Source organism: Streptopelia decaocto (genome assembly GCF_964273445.1).
Source record: "Streptopelia decaocto genome assembly, chromosome: 3".
Classification (NCBI taxonomy): domain Eukaryota; kingdom Metazoa; phylum Chordata; class Aves; order Columbiformes; family Columbidae; genus Streptopelia; species Streptopelia decaocto.
This window is the reverse complement of record NC_138656.1, coordinates 21,623,468-21,633,852: the sequence shown is the minus strand read 5'-3', so window position 1 is coordinate 21,633,852 and position 10,385 is coordinate 21,623,468.

Genomic DNA, 10,385 nt, shown 5'->3' with positions numbered 1-10,385 from the left:
TTTAAAATTTGTAACTGGTCATCTGCACATCAGGAAACTGGTGTATCAATACTTCTGCATCCATACAAGTGTGAGGAAATGTAACAGATTTACATAGTTGTTCCTCTGTAAAAGTTTACAGCTGATCTTGCTTCTGTTCAAGTTTGACAAAGAAGCAAATATTTTCTGCCTCTCTCCCTTCTCTTCCTCTCCCTTCCCTTTCTCCTGATGGTGGTATTGCTTATCTACATTTCTTTCTTAGATAGTTCCCTGGCAATCCCTTTTGCAGTAAAAGATGAAAAGTATGGAGAAATAATTTCAGAAGAAGTACTGGAGCTTTTCTCACCCCTGAAAAAGAGAATTAAAACAACTGTAACATCAATGAAATTGACTGTGATGCTGCCAAACAGAAATTATTATTACAAGGCCTTTAGCTGTTAGCATAACAAAACAGATCTTGGATTACTCTTACCCAAAACAGCCTTTAATGGAAAAAAGCCACACCCTGCTAATGTCTCTGAACTTAAGGGATGCAAAAAAACAATGATAAGGGAGACCACACAATTCTGTACAGAGAGTACTGTGTTCCAGAAGTTTAACAAATAAGGACATTGCAGAGCAAATGCTGCTGGTAGTTCTCATAAGTAAAAGATGACTTCATTTATTATTTTACAGACAGACATACTCATATTCAAGTAATTAGTACATATGGTGGAGGACTCAGCTCATGATATGGTCCTAAAAGTTACATTTTTTGCACACTAATTCCAGATTTCATTATGATTGAAGGGGAACTAAGGTGAACTGACTTTTAAACATCCCAAGTAATCATGGTCCCAAAGAAAACTGAATTTTGTGTACTTCTTCATCCCCCACAAAAGACATGTCCTTACAGAGACCTTACAGCTATGTAATGGCCCTTATGATGACATCATAAAGAGGCCACTAAGTTACAGATTAATTTGTAAATACCAGGAAGTATTAATCTGCTGTCATTAAAATGGAAGCAGAATGACCACATCTTTGTCAGTCAGGCCTTTAGAGACTGTGTTAATGTCTGCACTGAACCTATATGACAAGTAAATGTCAGAGACACGTGGCCTTTTGCATACACAGTGGTTTGAGTTTCTTGCTGATGCTGTGCGAGCACTTAGTATGAACATTATCTTGTCTTGTACCTGCAGTGCTCAAACATTTTCTTGTTGCCTTTAACCTTGAAACTGTCTATAAACAAGTCTGGTAAATGGAAATTCCCTTAGAATTTCTTGGCATCTTCCTATTTTTTATCCTTTTTCTATCAATTTTCATACATTCTTTCTTTGCACAGTTTGAGCTGAGAAACCCTTTTTAATTAGACTATAGTGATCTGATCACTGTAGGGGCAAGAAAGGAATGTTTTCCTGGAGGGTAACATTGCAGCACTAGCTAAGAGGGATAATTTTTTTTTTGTTTTTATCTTCCTCTCACAAATCGGGTGTTGGATTCACAATACAAGACTTCATGGACCAATGGTCTGATCTGATAAGGCAAGTCCTATGCTTCTGGGATTTGACTTAAAATCCCATGGCTGGGATTTGACTTAAATCATTAAAATGTACAATAAATTGAGTATCACATGAGGAGTTTTGAATACACAGTATTAATCTATTTTGTTGTTGATGTTTCGTTATTGGCTTGGGGTTTGTGTTTTTTGTTTTGGTGTTGTTTGTTTTTTGGTTTGGGGGTCTTTTTGTTACTAAAGACCTTAATTAGTGTGCAAAAGGAGTGTCAGAACAGTATGAATCAGATGAGCTAGACAAATGAAATGTAGCAATAAAACAGAAGCCCCTCATCAGAACTGAAGTAGCTGACGAAATAAAAGCCAGTTTTCAGGCAGCTGTGAAGTTAACAGAAGAGCCTTTGTAGCACTATAACCACCACCTCCTGCATTGGACAACCTCAGAACATTTCTGAATCATCTTTGGGATATATGGAAGCCAAAGGCTGATAAAGAGATGAGTCGGTTTCCTCAGAGGCTTGTAGGGGATTTCTCTGTCCACTCTGTTCTCTGTTCTCTTTTGTTTGACTATGGTTTTAACTCTCAGAGGGGAGCCCTGGTGGATGGAGAGACCTTGCAGTTGCTGTTGCAATAGGGTTTTTTTTTAAATCTAAACAACAACAACAAAAACCTAGCATCTTTTTATTTAAAGCCAAAAGTTTATAAGCTGATTTACAGAAACATTCCAAAGGAAGAAACAAAAAGTGAAAAGAGTCTGCTGATGAATGGAAGCTTTAGTCTCAAAGTAAAGCCAGGCCAATAGTAATTTATTTGGAATATTTGAAATCCTCCTGTGTGTGTGAATTTTGTTGGGCATAGACTGAAGTTTGCTTAGTTGCTGTCCTTTAAACAAATATAAGCACACAGTTACACAGATTGAAAATTTCAGACCTGGCCAGGAGATTCAGCCATACAAAACTCCAGTCAGATTTCTGGTGAGGGCCACCTGATAAATCCTCCAGTCAGCTTTGGGAACTGTGTGCCGAATTTCCCTGTGTACTTCTGGGAAACTCTGCCATGATGTGCACCTGTGGGGAACTGTGCAACTGTATGTGGCTGCAACTCTGAGCCCTCAGAACTGGAGGCCATTTCTCATCTTTATTGATGTGTATATCTTGTCTAGAAGATGGAGATGGCCCCGTTATTTGTTTCAAACTCGATATGCTTGATTTTTCCGTTGCCTTAGACTTACAGTTGTTCTGCTAGATTGACGTCAATAGTCTCTTTACAGTAACTTTGTAGATCAGAGAGATGTGTGTATTACTGTCAATAATGCTTGTGAAGATGAACTCCAGAATTGGCCATCACATGAAATCTGTCAGTCAGATGGGTTTGTAGATGACACCAAATTGGGTGGGAGTGTTGACCTGCTGAAGGGTAGGAAGGCCGCACAGAGGGATCTGGACCAGCTGGATCATTGGGCTGAAGCCAGTTGTATGAGGTTCAACATGGACAAGAACCAGGGAGTGCCAGGGGAGGTTCAGATTGGATATTAGGAAAAAATTCTTCCTGGAAAGGGTTGTCAGGCATTGGAACAGGCTGCCCAGGGAAGTGGTTGAGTCACCATCCCTGGAGGTGTTTAAAAGGCATTTAGACGAGGTTCTTAGGGACATGGTTTAGTGCTAGAGTTAGGTTAGGTTATGGTTGGACTCGGTGATCCTGAGGATCTCTTCCAACTGAAATGATTCTATGATTCTAATCAAAATAGCATTTTTTTACTAGTAAATAGGTAAGAGAGGGCTTGATTGAAGATATCCTCACCTCAAGGTTTGCTGCAGTGTGATCTCAAGCACAGACAGAACGTTAAACAAGGAGAAGCCAGTTTATAAATGGGCTAAGGCTGTAGGAGGTGACTGCAACTGAATAAGATAACATCTGTAGACTTAAAAAAAAATGTGGGTGGTTATCATAGACTAATTAGCATTCATTATATCAATCTTTATAAATTAGGTGAGATAGGTCTGCAAAGCTTTGTAATGTCTGTCCATGTACATTCAAGGCCTTCCCACAGTGCTTGTAGATGAAGCACCATGAATCTTAATAATGATGGAAGGGAATTTATTTCTTACATACACTATATAATGGAGGTCTATAATAGTTCCCAGGAACTAAAGAATTGCTAAGAGGCTTCATTTTCTTTTAATAGAGAATGTTACACCCAACATGGGCACACTTTTTATCTTGAAGGCAGAAGATGCATAAATTGGACAATTATTATCTCGTATGAGTAGAAATACTAACAACACCAGTGCCATGGAGGCACCTGGGCAGTGAGGGCCATGTTGTCTTTTGAAAATTCTGAACCAACGCTGTGTTCCCCACTCCAGTTCTTAATGAAAAATGACTAGGAAAAGTAAAAAATAAATAAATAGGATAAAAAAGTTAAATGTAAATCAGAAACACCAAGGAAAAACTGCCTTAGAAAAGAGGGTCAAAACGTTAATAACACCCTCCACAAAGTCCTTTCTTTTTACCATAGCTGTGAGAATAACATCTAGCTTCTTTCTCCTTCCTCCCCCCTTTCCAGATTTTCTCTGGCTAGAGTCCACATAGGAGAAATGTTACACAAGAAGGAGCTCTTTGCAGAAACTTAGGATGAAGGGTTGGTTGAGGGCATCAAAACAGGGTTTATAATGGAAACTCTTACATTCAGAGTATGGGACAGCTACTTGGGGTTCCACAGTCCAGGAGATTTTATCTGCAACTCATCAAAAGCTATGTCTATTAAATTGCTATTTGTTATAACCAACTGTTTACCATTTGCTATTGCCTGTTAAGACTGAGTACAGAAATGCTCTCTGAGTCTCTGTTGGATCACTTAGAATGACTGCTGCATACTGCTGCGTTTTAATAATTTTCAAAGGCTGGTAGCCAACAGTGAAAAGTACAACCTTCCCATTTAGCAATACCATAAGCACTGTCTTCAGTTAGATTTCATGGAATATTCACTGGCTGCTGCTATTTTGAATTAACTTTTCACCTCTTTCTACTGCTGTGTTGCTCTTCAGCCTTTTTGATATGATATAAGACACTGCGTGGCATTTAGACAGAATGTTTGTTGCTCAGACACTTTCAAATTCCAGGAGGTGACAGACAAAATAGGTATATGTTTTAGGAGGTTGTTCAAAGGGAAGAAAATAATTTCATGTTGTGGGCTGCTGTGTCTTTGCTAGAGACAATGCCTTCAGAAACCCCCCCTCTACTCTGGCGACAACCTTACTTGACCATGCCCATATTGACTTTCCTGGTGCAGACAGTCCTGCAGTGTTTTCACCTAAATTATATTCTGATATTGTAAAAAAAAAAAAAAAAAAGAAAAAAGTTTAACGATATACCTACAGTTGAGTAGACATAATTGCTAGAAGACCTCTTCCTGTCCATTCATTTTGTGTAAGAAACAGGAGCAGGTAGTGGAAGGAAGGGAGGTCTTATGTTCCACAGCCATAACTGATGAACACCATTCTCTATTAATTGAGCTCTGGGTGCAGAAACCCATCACTGCTCTGAATGCTATTTAGGAATTCTCCAGAGAGGAACAGAGAGAACCAGCATGAATAACTGCTAGCAACTTTCTCGCTAATTAAAATCTGACAAGCAGCTGGTAGCTGAAAGGGGGAGCTGTAGGTGGGGGAATCCTGTGGTTCACCACTGCATTCCTTACATTCATAAAAGCTACGGAATATTTCACTGTAGGTCCGCCAGAAATGTCAATGGAAATGTGAATTAAAAGAAAGAGCTGTCTGAAGGTGACAGAAATATTGGATGTAGCCCAGCTAATCCACAGATGAAAATATATGAAAGTTTAGTGATATGTATGAAGCAATTTCTGTAAAAAACTTTTATTCTGATGAAAGGTAATATGATTCAAGAGATGGTATAATCTGTAAGATGAACCCGTCCAGGCAAGAAACTCATTTTGGGGAAGAAGCAGTATAAATTCCCTCTGTGCTATCCCTCTGAGTCCAGACATTGGGGTAATGGTTTTGGCCAGAGCGGATGAGCTATTCAGCATCTCTGTGGGAGCTTCACTGGGCTGTGGCACATTGTGGGATACCTTTCCCTGCCCTTCCAGGGAAAGGCTGCAACCCTTCTCATGACAGCTCTCATGCTCTGAAATCATGAGCCTTGTAACAGCAGCTTTCAGGTTTCTGACAGTAGCACCTCAGAAGGACAGTGTCTTTTATTTTCCATGGTACCATCTGATTTGTTCCCAGTCTTAGCATTGGACTGTGTGTATATGGCTACACCAAATGCAGTGATTTCCTCTTGTAGCTTGGTTCCTTTGTTGGTCTTCTTTACAAATGATCCCCCTCATGGTCAGGCAAAGACTTGTAAAAGAATGCAATTATTGCTTCATAAGTGTGCGATTTTTGGCTGTATAGAATACAATAGAACCTTATTTCATACTCAGTGTCTTTCCTTTGTCAGGGTATTAGTTTGAAGGGCTTTAGAAAATATGTGAGGTGGCAACAGTGCCATGATTAGGAGGTCCACAACAGAAGCCATTTTGTGTGCAATAATTAAATGACATTTCCTTGCACAGAGAACAGTGGAAAGTTGGCCAGTCATTATCATGTGGAAAATAATTTTTAATCCCCCTGGACAGTCACCACAGACAGCTGGAAGAGTTTACCCTGAAACAAAAAAATCAGCTTGAAAAATGATGTCTCTGGTACCGTTATTCTGAAAGTGAACAAAAGCTTTGGAAAAAAGAAAAAAAAAAAAAAAAAGAGGCTTTTAGCTTTTCTGTCATCACTTACCTTTATTTCTTCCCCATTTCAGCTTCCTAAGAGTTCATTTCTGTTTGGTGGCTGGCACTTAGGTAGAATGTTTGTTGTCCAAAATTTTCCAAGTTCCAGGAGGTGAAAGAAGGAAAAAAGCATGGTTTTCTTAGGGGGGTCCTCACAGGGAGCCTTTTCTAATTAATCTGTCTCATGAGCTATGTTAACTATCCCTGTGCTAACTTTCTTATTTGGATACTTGGACACTGCTGGAGGTTTATCTACAACTAACTCTAATAATCCTTTCATCTGTGGAAGGTAAACAAAGGGTCTTCTTAATATTTCCTTGTTCTCTAATGAGATGTTTTACTCAGTTAACAAAAGTAGTAGGCTTCAATTTATCTCTACTAAGATGTCTGACTACAGCTCTGCTTTTCAACTGAATATTTTCTCTCCTCTTGTCTGGTGTGGTATGAGTGCAGTGAAGAGTGTTAATTGCCTGTGTTGTGTTCCAGGACCATCTGCTGAAATCTGGGTTTACTATGGTGCTTTCTTTCTTCATCAGCTTATAATTCAATGCCCTCACTTTATTTCCAGGGCCTTGAGTTTCTCTGCCCATATTCTGGAAATCATTACCTTCTCCATACACACGTATCAGTATTTCACACTGGGATAGAAAATATAGTGCAGCTAAAATGATGGACAGTTTTTAAACAGATTTCCCAGTTCTGAAGTTTTATCCATTCATTTTAATTTTTCCGTCTCACTTATTCTTTTGTCTTTTCTTAGAACATGTAGTGGGGGAGTATAAGTGCACACTGAAAGTGGGGTCTAAGGCTAGGAAGTGCTGTAGGAGCCCTTCACTAGGAACTCTCTGAATGCATGGTAAAGAGAACTGTGCTTGGGGTTACACAATGAGCTTTAACAGGACCACAGGTTTGGTGTTTAAATCCCTGAGTGTCACCTCTACCTGCCCACATACAGAACTTATTAAAAGTTGCAAACCTGTGGCCTGAAAATGTTCATCAGCTATAATAATCAAGCCCCGAACTGTCTGATTCAATAATCCAAATCATTGTAATGCCTGTTGCTTCGAGATGCCACAGTTGACCACTGTCTCCACCTCCAAACAATGAGCTGACTGCAGTTGTGACACCTACAAGACTGTCTGGTGAAATAAATGGCCTCTCTACATTCTCAGAGGCAACATGTCTTATATTTTTGTTTCCTTTCATTTAACAGTGGGAAGTTCAGTTTCCCTGTTCCTTTTTTCCCTTTTTCCTTTTTTCCCTTTTTTTCTCTTCCCCTTATCTTAGCACTTAAAGAATGTCATGTCAAAAGAAAACAAGGCTGAGCAGTTGCAGAGCTGTAAGCCCAGAATACTCTAATATCTAATATCTAATACTCTAATACTCTAATATCATACACTCCATGCACTTACATGTTCATAAATGATGATGTAAGATCGTGATTTCTCTTGTGAGATGATCTTGCCCCATGTTACAGCTTTCAAAAGTCATTAATTCCCTCTCAGTTCCTTGTCAGTGAAGCACTCAACTATGTCCACCTGGGAAAATCTTCACTCTTACCATGGCATCAGTCCCCACAGAGCTTGAATGGAACACACCTACTCCTGGGATAGTCCAGTGGTTGCAGATGCTCCTCAGGACTTGTTTGCTGCATTGATTTATAGGGATTTATCCTTTCCATGAAAATTAGATACCTGCACTTGTTATCATCATCTCAGTAACCATGAAGCACACTTACAGCAAACCAAAGATTTATTGTCACAAAGCAAACTTTTGTTTATTAAATAAGTTGCACTTTCGTAAGAGAAACACAAGCTATCAACAATATACAGATATAAAATATCCCCAATATGAATCTCACGCTCAGTTGCTCACATGGTAATTTTCTTTCAGAGAGTCTCTCAAAGACTCCTCTATAAAATGGGGTCCCATACTTTGCTTTCACTTTCTTCTTTACACATGGGTATCTGGTAGCTTCTCAGTGTAAAGGAAATTCCAAAGCATTTATCAAGTAACCTTTTCTTTGTGAATTCAGGGGACTTTGTTTTGTGGGATTGCCAGGAGCTACTTGCCATGACAAAGAATGGTAAAGGAGCACTCAGACCATCTGATGGCACAATTCTGGTGGACGGATCAGACCACAGGTTATTAATTCGCCTGTCTCCTTGCTTTTCCTCACAGGCTAGAACATGAACCACACTCACAACCACTCATTAACCAATATTCTCGATAGATTAAAAATCTTGGAAAAATCCATAAACTTTTTTAGCACACTTATATACTACAACACTAACATGGATCCAAGAAACAGTTTGAAAGATCATACTCACCTCTTCGAAAGCAAACTGTAGGAGAATTCTGCTGATATTTCTTCATATACCTGTATTACTGGAACACATATTTTCCTTTAAACATTAATTACTGTTCTGTGTGTGACATAAACAGATAAAAGCAGTCAAGTAGAATGTATTACACAATGAAACATATTTGTGATAGACCTGGTTTCTGCTGAAATGATGATCAGCCAAAAACAGAGTAACAGAACTATTATTCATCCTGATTTTGCTGGATTTATTCATTAAAAGGGTGTCAGCCTTTTCTGTTTTCTGGAAAAAAAAAATATTTATTTACGCTGCAATAATGGTTCGGTGTTGGACTGACTTAGCATAACAGTCTGTATTACTTTCTTCATTCTACAAACTCGTATTTAGCTCTCTGTCAGTGAATCCAATGAAAGATCCCAATGAAGAGAAATGGACTCTTTCTTGGTTGTGTAGAGGCTACAGTAGTATTTCCGATAAGCTGCAAGACACAGAAACCAGATGCCTCCATAGTAGGCCCTCTCCCTGTCTTGCCACTTTTGTTTCTGTACCAAATATTCATTTTTTTCTGTCTGCCCAGAAAGTTCTCATTTCTTGTGTTTCCACTTGTAATACAACTTCATCTTTTGGGCGGTTTAAGTGTTGTCATATTGCTGCATCCTCTTTCTATCCACTCAAAACACTTCTGGTAGGATCAGATCTGTGACTTGGCAGTATGATTGCACTCTTCCCTTTGCTTTCTTGTATTAATTATTTTCCCATTATTTTATCAAAAGGAAACTTATCTTTGTTTGTATAATCCTACAGTGTTTATTTCCATTTTTTGAATCTTCTAGCACAGAGTCATTTGCTTCTATCTTCCTCAATGCCCATAATGCTTGATCTGACTCCCTTTTCTTAGTCTGCTCCAAGTACAAGAACATTTCTATTGCTCTGTCCACCTCCTGAAAGTCAGCACCTTATCATCTTTGAAGTAAGGCTGTCATGTTTCCAAAAATCATTCCTGCCCATTGACATACTGTGATTTCTGTCCGCATTTTTTTCTTATTTGACTTTTCTGTTCTGTTCACTTCTGACCTTAATTTTGAAACTTCCAATTTTTCTGAATCACATCCTAACAAATATATTGAATATGAGTGCTTTAGGTAGTATCTCTTTTTTTAAAAAAATATTATTATTATTTATGCAGTAGCTACCACAACAGCTGCTTGACTGGGACTTTGACGGTGCTCTTAAAGATCCTTTTTTTTTTTTTTTAGGAATCTAGATATGGAAAAGAAACAGAGAATTCCTCAGGGTCAAACTTGTTTGTTTGGGTAGTCAAGCTTGAATCTCGATGCTGTGCTTTGTGCGATGTAGATTATGGTCTCTCATCAGCACACAAGATAAACAGGACTAGAAACAAAATGAGTATGCAACTGGCACACCACGGCCTTGCTTGAAGCGGAGATACTGGTAGGAAATGTAACTGTAGTGGTGCTCACCTCTAGGAAACTGAGGATTAACTATGGGACCTGTGAAATCAAGACCAGAAAAAGGTTATGCATCTTCCACAACAATATGCAACCAACAAAGAAAAACATAAAAAGCAGAGAGAAAAAAAGTGATAGAATGAATGCAGAGAGGAAAAGGAAAGCACAACTTCAAAACCAGTTTCATTTTAAAAGGAACAAGCAATCATTTACATACTTCTAAAAGCCCTCTTCCTTCTGTAGTCCATTATTAAAAACAATACAAGTGTTGAATGGACAGCTTAAGCCTTTTGACTCTTTTCTATAACATCCTTCTCCAACTCTGT